This window comes from Cydia splendana, unplaced genomic scaffold, assembly GCF_910591565.1.
Source record: "Cydia splendana unplaced genomic scaffold, ilCydSple1.2 scaffold_59_ctg1, whole genome shotgun sequence".
In the NCBI taxonomy this organism is placed as follows: domain Eukaryota; kingdom Metazoa; phylum Arthropoda; class Insecta; order Lepidoptera; family Tortricidae; genus Cydia; species Cydia splendana.
This window is the reverse complement of record NW_026946895.1, coordinates 1,709-16,524: the sequence shown is the minus strand read 5'-3', so window position 1 is coordinate 16,524 and position 14,816 is coordinate 1,709. Positions and strand designations below refer to the sequence as shown.

General features: G+C 34.3%; 1 long non-coding RNA gene across 1 annotated transcript; it reads right to left on the bottom strand.

Annotated features, from left to right (window-relative positions):
• Nucleotides 1-14,029: 14,029 nt before the first annotated feature.
• On the bottom strand, nucleotides 14,030-14,506 carry LOC134805785 (uncharacterized). Its single transcript, XR_010146393.1, has 2 exons — nucleotides 14,318-14,506; nucleotides 14,030-14,207 (listed from the first exon to the last, which is right to left on the bottom strand). It is a non-coding gene; the product is annotated as an uncharacterized LOC134805785 (long non-coding RNA).
• Nucleotides 14,507-14,816: the final 310 nt, after the last annotated feature.

The following is a 14,816-nucleotide window of genomic DNA, read 5'->3' as shown; positions in this document are numbered from 1 at the left end:
CTTATTATATAACAGCCGACCATTAGGAATCAAAACTAAACTTGCCAAGACTAATAAAGTCAATAAAGATTCAAAATACAATGGAATTAAAGGCCATTTTACAGGCTTCTTAACGACAAGAAGTTAATTTAAATCAGAAAATGATTAGTGATTACCTACTAAAATGTTTTCTCTCTTACATACGTGTTTGGATGGTTAAAGTTATATTAATTCACGCAACGACGCATTTATAATAAAAAGTTTTATCAAGAAATATTGAAAATGTCTAATTTTTGCGTTTTAGGTACTTACTTGCTTTTATAAACGTGGGTATTTCAGAGTAGGATGATAAAATCTAGTCAATAAGTGGATTTCTGCAAAATATCATTAATTTTAGCAATATGTGAAAAAAGCTTTTGAATAAAACGATAATAAACCGATTTTTCGTTCCTTTTCTTATTTTTTTAAATATTCGAATAATTATTCGAATATTCGAATATCTCGTCAGAAAAAGTCGAATATTCGAATACCTGAAAGTTTCGAATATTTGCAAGCCCTAGTTGCAACAAACAAGATTTATTTAGTAAATTTATTTACAAATAACACTCAATACATTGAACAAATTTCACATTGGTTGCGTTAACCATGTCTTTATTTTTAGAACTTTGGTAACTTTTTGGTAACTATTTTGGTAACTATTTGGTATCTATAACCCACAGCTATTGGTAGGGTATACTGAAGCATTTAGTATACCCTACCAACAGCTCATATTAATTCAACAGACATTATTGGTGATTACAATCATCAACACTAGTGATTTCCAAGTATAACCAACAGCTACATTTGATTGCTTCTACTGACGTACGTTGATAGATCCAACTAATGTTTTAGTATCCATCAGCAATAATATCTGTTGAATTAGTATTAGCTATTGGTAGGGTATACTGAAGCATTTGTTGGATCTATCAAGGTGCTTCAGTAGAAGCAATCAAATGTAGCTGTTGGTTATACTTGGAAATTACTAGTATTGATGATTGTAATCACCAATAATATCTGTTGAAGTAATATTAGCTGTTGGTAGGGTATACTAAATCATTTGTTGGATTTATCAAGGTGCTTCAGTAAAAGCAATCAAATTTAGCTGTTAATTATACTTGGAAATTACTAGTATTGGTGATTGTAATCACTAATAATATCTGTTGAAGTAATATTAGCTGTTGGTAGGGTATACTAAAACATTTGTTGGATTTATCAAGGTGCTTCAGTAGAAGCAATCAAATTTAGCTGTTGAATATACTTGGAAATTACTAGTATTGATGATTGTAATCACCAATAATATCTGTTGAAGTAATATGAGCTATTGGTAGGGTATACTAAAACATTTGTTGGATTTATCAAGGTGTTTCAGTAGAAGCAATCAAATTTAGCTGTTGAATATACTTGGAAATTACTAGTATTGATGATTGTAATCACCAATAATATCTGTTGAAGTAATATGAGCTATTGGTAGGGTATACTAAAACATTTGTTGGATTTATCAAGGTGCTTCAGTAGAAGCAATCAAATTTAGCTGTTGAATATACTTGGAAATTACTAGTATTGATGATTGTAATCACCAATAATATCTGTTGAAGTAATATGAGCTATTGGTAGGGTATACTAAAACATTTGTTGGATTTATCAAGGTGCTTCAGTAAAAGCAATCAAATTTAGCTGTTAATTATACTTGGAGATTACTAGTATTGGTGATTGTAATCACCAATAATATCTGTTGAAGTAATATTAGCTGTTGGTAGGGTATACTGAAACATTTGTTGGATTTATCAAGGTGCTTCAGTAGAAGCAATCAAATTTAGCTGTTGAATATACTTGGAAATTACTAGTATTGATGATTGTAATCACCAATAATATCTGTTGAAGTAATATGAGCTATTGGTAGGGTATACTAAAACATTTGTTGGATTTATCAAGGTGCTTCAGTAGAAGCAATCAAATTTAGCTGTTGATTATACTTGGAAATTACTAGTATTGATGATTGTAATCACCAATAATATCTGTTGAAGTAATATTAGCTGTTGATAGGATATACTAAAACATTTGTTGGAACTATCTAATTCAACAAATACTTCAGTAAGGTAGAAGTACTAGTGCTCGACGTTGCACTAGTATTCGACATGGGCACTTTATGTCAAAGTAATATAGGTTAAATTTGAACGGCGAAGATTTTTCTGTATTCAAATTTAATCCTTGTCACTTTGACATAAAGTGCCCATGTCGAAAACTAGTGCAGCGTCGAGCACTAGTACTTTTACCTTATACCTTACCAACAGCTAATATGTATTACTTCAACAGGCATTATTGATGATTACAATCATCAAATTGTTTAGTATACACTACTAACAACTCATCATACTTAGACAGACAATTATATACAACAAATATTTTTTTGAACTTTTAGTAAAGTCCCTAAGTTAACAATATCGGTAATGCTAAATTTACCCCGTTATTTATTCTAGCTATAAATATTTCAATTTCAATTTCAATTATTTATTCATAAAATTTACATTTTATACGTCATTAAATAATTACAGATAGTTAACATATATAGGTACTTAAAATAATTTAATAATTTTGCCGCAACTGGGGCGTCCAATCCGGCCCTGCACATGGGCTTATTTACATTTGTAATTTATGTATCATTTTTAATTATTATTGGCAGTATATATTTATACATTTACAATTTTTTGTATTTACCACATAACATTTTTTAACATTTTAAATACTTATTACTTATTACAAAAAAAATTCGTCAATGGAGTACAAAGCGTCTTTAATTAGTTTTGTTTTCATTTGTCGAACAAATGAAGCGTAACTCGGGGCCTGCTTAATTGCCGGAGGGATCTTATTATAAACCTTCGGACCAATGGAGGTAAGGCATTTTTTAGTTTTAGCCAATCGTGTGTGTGGCAAGCTCAGGTCATGCCGCCGTCGCGTGATGGAGCCGTGCGCATCAGCGTTGGTATGGAAGTGGTTATTGTGACACCTAACATACTTAGCCAGTTCCAATATGTAAAGACTGGGTACAGTTAATATATTGTATTCTTGGAACAACTCCTTTGCAGGATGGTCCCAACTTACACCAGCGATGATGCGCACTGCTTTTTTTTGGAGTTTAAAAACTCGTTCACGTTCCGCAGCCCAGCCCCACAGGTCAATCCCGTAAGTTAGTATGGAGTTAAAGTAGCCGTAATAGGCTTTTTTAACGTTAGTCAAGTCCATACATGGGCTCAGTCTGCTAAGGGCGAAGCAAGCCGAAGACAACCGTAGACACAGCGCGTCTATATGAGGGGCCCATTTTAAGCCGGCATCGATGGTTAGTCCCAAATATTTAACCTGGTCGACTTGAGGTACAGGTTGGCCATTGCATGTGATGTTTAATTTGTTAAGTGATTGATCACTTAGGCACCGTAGATTAAAGTGTATAATGTTGGTTTTTTCAACATTTAGCACCATGCCATTAGCTGAAAACCAAGACGATATTTGGTCCAAAACCATTTGCAGTTTTATTTTTAGTAGGAAGTAAGTCTCAGCCGCAACAATGACACATCCATCGTCAGCAAATAGGACAAATTCGGCCTGGTCGGTTGCAGAGGTGAAGTCGTTCATTAGCAAAATAAAAAGATTGTTCCCCATACACGAGCCCTGGGGGACTGCGCAGGGACCGAGTTCCAGGATGTCAGATTTTGCACCATTTACAGACGTTAGCTGTTTGCGTTCATTGAGAAATGATTTAATTACTCGGTAATAGTTACCCGTTATACCGTAGTGGTCGAGCTTGGCTAAGAGAAGTGGATGACTCACCAGTTCGAAAGCGCGCGACAGATCGCAGAAGATCGCAGCGACCTGCCTCCGCCCGTCCAAGTGACCCATTACTCTGCCTATTACGTCACGCGCCGCGTCAATTGTTGATCGGCCCGGCTGATACGCATACTGCTGTTTATTCAATATTTCATTTCTATAGAAAAAAGACATTAGTTCGTCACTTAATAATCTCTCAAAGACTTTTGAGAATATCGGGTGTGACGTCCAGGCTCCGTTGTGTACTGGGTGATCAAATGAAACAACTGTTATTGCTCGTGCACTCCGCCAGCCACCCGCCGCCATGACACTTCTCCCCGGAGTGAAGCTAGCGGGTAGTTGCGTCGTACTGTTTATTGTGTAATCGTCACATCTCTCCCTTTTTATAATGATTTATTTATTTTACTTTATATATTTATCATGCAACAATAGTTCAGTTTATCGTATTATCTTATACTCGCTAGGTTAATTTATTTTTCCAATCTAGGTATACTACCACCGGTTCGGAAAGGTTAACCTCAGACCCGAGAAGAACCGGCGTAAGAAACTCGGCGAGGTGTGGATGTATTCATTTTACAACAGTTAAATAATAAATATTTTCCAACACTAGCAAGCCTTTAAATCTGTAAAACTATTATTTTACTTTTACAATTTCTTCTTAGGTGTCAGTCCCTCTCCTTCTCCTATTTGCAGTTTTGAGTTTTTTATTCAATTGCTTATAACTCAAAGATTTACTTTACGCCTTAATTACTACATTTTCCTTTTGATGCTTACACATTTCCAGGTATATCCATTAGCATACAATATAATATTTTACTAATTAATACCTATTTCATGATTTAGGTACAATAACATTGTTAGGTTGCCAAGCGCCTTGGACATTAGTTACTTATTGGCAATAACTGATTGACTCTGTTTTACTTGTCTTGTATGATGTTAATATATATAATGCAATTTAAAATACTTGTAGATAATCCAAGGTCAAATAAAGTAGGAATGTTACATTCGTTGTAGAGGTACCACGTCAAGTACCTATGATTAGTTTTACTTGTGAATAGGTTAAGCAAACAATAATCTATATAAATAGATTTATATATTATTAATTTGTTAGGTACCTACTAAGATTTACCTGCCTATTTGACCATTATTATTATTAATTGCATTGCATACATATCTAATTATCGTTCTTTAATTATAATACTTGAATAATATAATCTTGACATCAATTAATCCAAATATTTATTTTATTCATTTTATTGCTCAAAAAGTAACACAGCAAATATATATCGAATGTAATATTATTCTAGCAACTTACTTATGCGAAGAATCATAATTACAATTTATGTTATGAAAATAACGTAACACTTTACTAATTGAAAGCTGATTTTTCAATTAAATTGTGACCAGTAAGTATTGTATTATTATTTCCACAATAATTACTGTCAGACTGTCACATAAATATTATTATTTGTACTTATACACTTTTTCATCGGTTTATTTCAATTACTTGCAACATATTTTATAAACCTGAAACATAGGTATACACCTTGTAAGTATGTCTGCTTCCTATATCCTGCCATTGGTAAGTATGTCATTTAATTTCAATAAACATCTCCCAACGAACCAATGGAATTCCATTATTCTAACCATGATCCCATGAAATACTGAGTACACCAGAGTACAGTTCGAATGTTATCGTTACGTTTAACGTTTCTAAATGATAAGACCTAGGTTTTTGGTCTTTTGAGTCTTAGTGCTCAATTAGTACAATAAATGTGTACTCTTGGGTAGATCAATGAAGTGGTTCAAGCTACAACTTTAATCTACTAGTTTTACTTAATTTGTTAGCCTCAACAAATTAAGCATCAGGCAAACTGTCATTGAGAGCGATCAAAATCACGGTTAATTCGAATACTTATTGTTTTTATTTTATAATGTGTAGGAATGTGTACCTACACACAGTATTGAGTTATTTGTTTCTGTTTTGATTTAATGTATCGGTTCTGAGACTATGTATAATTTCTAATGTATGTATTGTCTCAACCGAATACCTAAGCGTTTTGGCATCCTTAATTATTGTAAGTTTATGCATGTGACTGAAATAAGGAAATATATTTTCCGGTAAAGTGCCTTTTTAATTACACTTAATTATAATTAGTCATCACATCACACACATCACTCATCTTCATCTGAGTAGGTGTACCTACTACCTAGGTAGTTAAAAAGGGACTTCGTCATCTACACTGTTAATCGACAAAAGTCGTATGTCTATTTACAAGACATTAGGTTAACTGCTGGTCACTAGAGTTTTTCTGTTAGTACCTTAGTCATGGTTGCCTTAGGTATAGTTTCGTAGTTTAGTCAAGTAAGCAGTGCTTCCTCACCGTGTAAGGCTCCCCGCATCGCCACTTCAGTTTTTACCGCATTGACTTTAGGTACTACATGACATGATGTATTATGACAGGCCCAGCGTCTATTTACGTACCTGTTGTACTTGGGTTTGTAATTGAGCTTTGCCCTGATTACTATTCTATAGAATCATGTATTCCGGCTCTAAAATAGGTAGATTGGAATTGGGATTTATTATATGAAATCTGGGTCATATACGATTTTGAAGAATTGTATATCCTCATCTATTTATAGGTTTTATTTGGGCAGTTTAGGCATGCCTCTGTGTTCCACAATTTCCACGGCTACTTACGCAGAATGCATTATTACTCTTATCCTGGTCACCTGCTTGTTTCTCTTAAACTATAATTTAACCTGTCTTCTAACTGTTCCAACAGGATTGCTACAACAATCTTTAACCGGAATACCGTCAAAGTCGTCGTATAATATATTTTTATATATACTTTGTTCGTTTTTATTTAAACTGATACATTAAGTTCTTACCCATACGAACATCTGCAAAATGCAGTAAATTTATGATACGGGTATAGGTTAGAAGAAGGTTAAATTGTAATACTTTACAGGAAATGTTTTCCAACTGGCGTATTTTTTTTTTTGTATAATTGAAATCTATCCCGAATCTACCTTAGTAGATATGCCTATTCCCGAGGCCATCCATCTATACCTACGCCTTAAGTTAACTGGAACAGTAGGCAGAGGCACTTAACTGCTTATTATATAATTTCGAATTCAATAAATACATTACATAATAGGAGGTCACTCTATACTAACATAATGTCAGTTAATGACTATTTTGCCTCCCTATTAAGTTTTGGTCGGCTAAAGAATCCATCTAATGGTGGTATCTAGGACATTTTGGATGACCTAAAACAAGATACTATCGTTAGTACCAACCAACACTATATCGCGTCAGTTTACTTTTAAGTACTATGTTGTACTAATTTGGACGACCTATAACAAAAGGTCCTATCGTTAGTACCAACCACCACTATCGCGTCTACTAGACTAGTTACTAGGTACATTTGACTCTTTTGGTTTGTTAGTACCAGTTGAACATTCAACTTACTAATTATTCTCTCTTTGTATCGTAGGTAAGTGTTATGATTTATTTCGCTTATCATTTCTTTTGTTTTGCTAGTACTAGTTGAACATTCAACCCACTACTTATTTATTTTGCTAGTACCAGTTGAAAGTTCCAACCTACTAATTATTTGTTTTGCTAGTACCAGTTGAAAGTTCCAACCCACTAATTATTTGTTTTGCTAGTACCAGTTGACAGTTCCAACCTACTAATTATTTGTTTTGCTAGTACCAGTTTAAAGTTCCAACCTACTTATTATTTGTTTTGCTAGTACCAGTTGAAAGTTCCAACCTACTAATTATTTGTTTTGCTAGTACCAGTTGAACAATCAACCTACTAATTATTTGTTTTGCTAGTACCAGTTGAACGTTTCAACCTACTAATTATTTGTTTTGCTAGTACCGGTTGAAAGATTCAAACTACTACTTATTTGTTTTGCTAGTACCAGTTGAACGTTTCAACCTACTAATTATTTGTTTTGCTAGTACCGGTTGAAAGATTCAACCTACTCATTATTTGTTTTGCTAGTACCAGTTGAACATTTCGACCTACTAATTATTTGTTTTGCTAGTACCGGTTGAAAGTTTCAACCTACTAATTATTTGTTTTGCTAGTACCGGTTGAAAGTTTCAACCTACTAACTATTTGTTTTGCTAGTACCAGTTGAACATTTCAACCTACTACGTATTTGTTTTGCTAGTACCAGTTGAAAGTTTCAACCTACTAATTATACGTTTTGCTAGTACCAGTTGAACATTTCAACCTACTACGTATTTGTTTTGCTAGTACCAGTTGAAAGTTTCAACCTACTAATTATTTGTTTTGCTAGTACCAGTTGAACGTTTTAACCTACTAATTATTTGTTTTGCTAGTACCAGTTGAACGTTTCAACCTACTAATTATTTGTTTTGCTAGTACCGGTTGAAAGTTTCAACCTACTAATTATTTGTTTTGCTAGTACCGGTTGAAAGTTTCAACCTACTAATTATTTGTTTTGCTAGTACCGGTTGAAAGTTTCAACCTACTAATTATTCGTTTTGCTAGTACCAGTTGAACATTTCAACCTACTAATTATTTGTTTTGCTAGTACCGGTTGAAAGTTTCAACCTACTAATTATTTGTTTTGCTAGTACCGGTTGAAAGTTTCAACCTACTAACTATTTGTTTTGCTAGTACCAGTTGAACATTTCAACCTACTACGTATTTGTTTTGCTAGTACCAGTTGAAAGTTTCAACCTACTAATTATACGTTTTGCTAGTACCAGTTGAACATTTCAACCTACTACGTATTTGTTTTGCTAGTACCAGGTGAAAGTTTCAACCTACTAATTATTTGTTTTGCTAGTACCAGTTGAACGTTTCAACCTACTAATTATTTGTTTTGCTAGTACCAGTTGAACGTTTCAACCTACTTATTATTTGTTTTGCTAGTACCGGTTGAAAGTTTCAACCTACTAATTATTTGTTTTGCTAGTACCGGTTGAAAGTTTCAACCTACAAATTATTTGTTTTGCTAGTACCAGTTGAACGTTTCAACCTACTAATTATTACTTATACCAACTGCAGCATAGATGTGATGTACAGTTTACTTCTTGCAATTTATTTTTCTTGTTAGTCCGACTCCGACTTACTACTCAATTCATTTGATGATGAGTTTACGTGTCTACTCCTACAGTAAAACAATAACAAAGCCCTCGGCATTCATCAGTCTAAGTACGCTATCTATGTTCTTGACTCACTTGACATCGTAACGGTCCTTGATAATTTAACTGGTCCGTTACCTGCTAGCATTGTTTATTATCATAAACAGCACATACCTATGTATATATAAATACATGTTAAGTCGACACTAAGTTAACATCGATTCATACCCATATCGTGCTATAAATAGCATTTCAATTGATTATAACTGGTTATTTTAACCGAACAATATTTCTTTTAGGACATAAGGTCCATAAAATGTATACAACTATACCGACTTAATATGCAGGTTTCTCTATACGTTCCCTCATGTAAAAATATCTTAGTATTTGATTACACGACTAAGTAGGTCGGTATATTTTAAGTATGAACGGTAAATACACAACTCATAATAATTATGATTTCCGCGAAGGTAGTTTGATTATTTACCCTTTATATCATATGAATTCTAATATACGATTTTGAGTCAGAAAATAAACCATGTACCATCTGTATTTGTAACACGCAAACCATCAGCATATTCGTTTCTGTCATTTCATGGAAATATTCATGGCTAATACGTCGGTGCCACATCATAGGAATAATGTAACATGAGTACATTATTTTTTGTAGTGACCCCAATTATTGATCTATCTTGCATTGATTACACTTTTGGATTTACATTTGGTAACTAGGCTCTAGCATAGTAGCCATTGTCAAAGAGTTAGTGTAATAAGCACGCGTATATTTCTTCTTTGCTTAGTAAACATTCCTCCCGAGCTACGTACCATCAATTATTTACTCAATAATAGTTGTAAAGTTAACCACTGTTCTTATGTAAACAGTCAACAAATTTTCGCATTATGTACAACCGTACGTCACTCGTTACACTGAATATCACCTCGCCCAAAATTTTGTATTACCTGAATACAATCGGCAGCTCAGGAGGAAATGGACAAATACGGTAGCTATTAGGTTAGGATTTCCATACCTTAGGTTTGTTTTTTTTCCGCCACCGTTACCTTTCCTTTCCGTATTTTTTTTGTAATATTTTACCCTCGTCGCCATCTGTGACGTCCAGGCTCCGTTGTGTACTGGGTGATCAAATGAAACAACTGTTATTGCTCGTGCACTCCGCCAGCCACCCGCCGCCATGACACTTCTCCCCGGAGTGAAGCTAGCGGGTAGTTGCGTCGTACTGTTTATTGTGTAATCGTCACATCGGGATTAACGAAATAGGTCTATAATTCTTTAACGCGTGTTTCTCGCCCTTTCCTTTGTACACAGGCTGAACCTTAACCTTTTTTAAGTTAGTGGGATAAACTCCGTTTGTTACGCAGTCATTAAATAATCTAGTAAAAATATCTATAATGTATGGCGGAAGTAGGTCAAACAAACGTGTCGACATGTCATTAATATCAGTTGAGCTCTTACGTTTTATTTTATGCACAACTTTGGTCACTTGTTGATAAGAAAACCCATTGAAGTGAAATACGCATCGATGTCGCTCGATATGCTGACTCAGATACTGGAGTGCTAATGGAATGTCAGTGTGTGCTCGTAAATTAATATTTGCGCTAACGTAAAACCGGTTCAGATCTGCAGCGACGGCGGCGCATCGTTGCGCATTGCTCTCAGCTGTTGATCTGCTTATCAGTATATCGATTGCGTCACCTTTGTTTACTTGTTTACCTGTTTCGGCGGCAATTACACGCCACGACGTACGGCTAATGTTGTCACTGTTGGCTATTGATTTATTGATAAAATCCCTCCGACTTGTACATAACTCTTTAAAGTAAGCGGTTTCGAGTACTGTCAAGTCTTTGGGTAAATGACAATTGTCAGGGTTACTACACATTTGTTTTTTGGTACTTCGTAAACGTGAGCGTAACTCCCTTACTGATTCATTGACCCAAGACCTGGTTACACTTTTATGAGGATATCTCCTTAAAGGAAAATGTAAGTTATAATAATAGGTAATTATGTCTAGAATTGAACTGACGATAAGGTTTACACTAACAGGTTTATTCAAAAGAGATGTCCAGTCATAGTTATTTAAACTTAATATAAATTGGTCTACATTTAATTTAGAGAACAGTCTGTAGTGTGTGTACTACGCCTTACCCACACACTTGCATAGCTTAGTATATAAAGGCTTGTACTTGTTATTTAAGACAGAATAAACCTATATTCAGTACGAACGAGTTCTCCTTTACGTCCTACCTCACATGGCGATCCTGCCAGTGCGGCCTTGCGCTGCACTGGCGGCGCGCTGCGCCAGCCAGAAGTACTGGCCTTGGTGAAAATATTGGAACATTCAGTGTAATAAAAAGACTAATACTCGTAATACAAAAAGTGAATGTGAAAAGTTTAGACTAATTATAACAATTAAATTGTGTGCAACGTGGACAAGTACCTAGTGCAAATGCAAAAAAATACCTAAAAAGTATTTTAAAATTAGACGTGGCAAAAAGACAAATGTGAAAATGGACTTAAATAAAATAAAAATTATAATAAAATAAAAAAAAGCCGCTGATAAACTTGGAAGTTGCAGCCGGGAGCTTGTTCGCGTCCCGGACCCCAGACTTGACCTTGCCGGAGTTGGAGTCGAGAACAAGGTGGAAATGTAATCGTGAGATATTCAAAGGCAGGTGCGGTACACAGTGTGGTGTTACGTTATATACAGTTGATTGTCCATTTTTTTCTCGTGTTAAATAAGTATAGTGTTATTTTCGTTGTCATTTCTTATTTTACATTTCTCTTCTTTTATTAAATAATTAAAATAAGTGACATTATGTAATATTAGCTATTGCTTTCATGGAAATGAAGTTTACTTTTTTTTTTTTCCTAATTTGGTGCTAACGTATAATTTAAAGATGTGGCTTAATATTTCTTTTTTTTTTCTCATATTTTAAATAAGTATGCTGCTTAATAACGAAATAATAGTATAGTTAAAAGAAAGGATTCATTTCATTTCCTAGCTCCATGTAAATTAAAAGTATTATTTAATCATATTTTAGCATTTCGTAATTTTATTTTATTTGGTACACGTAACAATAGATTATTTCTGCACTTAGATACAAAATTCGTCATAGTGTACAACTGTACAAGTAAGGCGTGCCATCCGCGGCGCGAGTTCACATAAAAGGGATTGGAATGTAGCTTCTGTTATTACATCTCGAATTTCAGTTTCAACATAATGTCTTATGAATGTATTGTGCAACAATTTAGATTATTTCAATTTTGTCGTATTTAAACTTAATGATTACATATAGAGACATGCCGACTTTTAACCATGTTAAGTTAAAATGTTAACTAGTACTTAAATGGATATTATTTATGTGTTTAAATTTAAGATTTTAGTCAAGATTTTTTTTGTTTGGACTTGACGATAATATTTTTACACGGATGGAACAATAATAAGCACGGTAAATGACATTGTAAAAATAATTTTAAAGTAAAAAAAATATAGGAGATCGAGTCACAGGAGATATTTACGAAAAGATAAAATCATTGATAAGTATAGGAATGGAAATGGATACAAAAAGTTTATATTAATAAGGCATAGGAATGTTTTGATTTGTTTTGACGTTGGATTTTATGGCTAGAGGTTTTATTACAGTTTGTAATTGTATGTAAGTATATGAGGTGAGATAGAAAGGAATAGGTCTGAGGTAGGTTTTCTAAGTATAACTGGATTTTGGTTGGAATAATGGAGATGGTATTTGATTGATATTAAATGGCGCGTTAGTGAAGTTCGGGTAAACTGAAGCAGATAAGTATTTCGAAGAACGATTAGCCTGATCAACTAAGAGTTGTTGAAATTCTTATTTGTTGAAGTTTTATGGTATTGTGTTTATGTACTTGGTTTATGAATGTTTTTTTTTTTTTGACAGAGGGTAATATGAAAGATAATTAATTAAATATGCCTATCGCATCTTCGGTGGCCCGAGAGGCGGCCTTGAGCGATTAGGGAAACAAGGGTACACCAGGATACAAGGCAGGCACGGAATCCTTGGATGTCTGACCATGATTCGGTCGAGTATCAATTGTGGAGACTCCTTGGACACATGGAAGGTTATGATGTAAGGATGTGTTAAAAGAACTGCCTGTATGAGTATAAAAATAGTATGTGTGCGCGCTTTAAGTTAAATTTCCTTGTATCCTGAGCTAATAAATATAGGTCGGCCGACCGTGGAAATAAATGCGTTGTGTACCCTTGCCAAAAAAAAAAGAGAGGCACGCTTTAGATGCACGATTAAATGAATGTTATTATATAAGTAATAAATGAAATAAAGACGTCTATTACTTAAAAATAAGACTTGCAAGTGAATTAATTAATATACTTACTGAAATAATTATGATTATGTGAGTTATCTCAAGGTACCTAGGAATTACAAATTACAGGTATTTTATGTAGTATCTGATAAATTTTTAAGTGCTGCATTATTCTTTCGGCATGAATTCTGACTCGAGCTATTTTATAAGTTGCATCAGTCTCTTCCCTTGTAAATTCACCTTTATTCTGGAGAAAATGTGGCATAATAATAGCAATTTCTTTTCCACTTTCATCAATTACCTTCTTTATTGCCGGAAATCCCTTATCAGCCAATACAATATCCCCATTTTCTAAGTAGTCGACTAATCCTGACTACCGTTATTTGGGAGACACTTTTTCTTTCACCACTTACTTTTGACTTGAACGAAATGAAGCCTCTTGGAGTAATACTAATAAGCACTTTTTATAGAGTGAGTAGCAATACACACGATTATCAACACTTGATGGTACTTCTATAGGAAACTCTGTACAATCAATAATGACTAGTGTTACTATACTCCGGACGGAAGCATTCTGGCATTGTCTGCTGCACAACATTTTTGTCTGGCCAAAAAACCTAATTTGATGTACCAGCTGCTATTTCTTCAACATACGAGCAGAATATTCTTGACACTGTTTTCCAGCAATTCAAAGTCACTTGTATTAGTTATATTAATAGCATTAACTGCTTCTATTTTTTTCGCGTTTCTTCGTTCCATATAACGTTGAAACCTCGATATTGCCGCATTTTCGTCAATCCGTTTTGTTTTTTACTGCGGGGGAAATATCCTTGGAACATAACTGGGACTGACTTGTTCATCAGCCTTTCTACCACCGATAAAGTGAGCACTGCAAATTGGGTGCCATAGAGATCCATCGGGACTGTAACAAAATAATTCACCGTTAAAACTTCATACGATTATAACATAAATCAAATGATTGCGTATTTAAGGAAGGTAATATGATTTTAGAGGTTAGGTTAGGTGACTTACTTTTTTGTCCTTACGGCAATTATCCATTTATTGCGCTGTTCTTGTTTCCACACTACTTTTGGAAATCTATAAAATTTGCAGTCACTACTTCTGCTAGTGTTTACACGATTAACAATAACACATCTTGCTGTGAAGTGAAGACCATTTTTATCTAAAACATCGAATGTTTACTGCAAAGCAAAGCAACTAACTCACACAATGACACGTGTACAGATGCGCTGTTCACACATAGAAACGCAAATGATGCGGTAGTATACAAATTATTGCGCCATCTATCCGCTCGTATAAGAAAAACTAAGAACTACACCAACTACACCTAACAACTACAACGTCTACAACTCTTCTAGTGGCAGCGACCTCTTGCGGAATACACTACACAACCTACAGCCCGCTGAATGACAAACGCCATCTAAGTTTAATACAAAAATAATGTTTTCTTCCGGGGTACGCTACTCAATATGGCGATTGCTCGTCCTAGTAGACTAGTCCGTGGTAATAC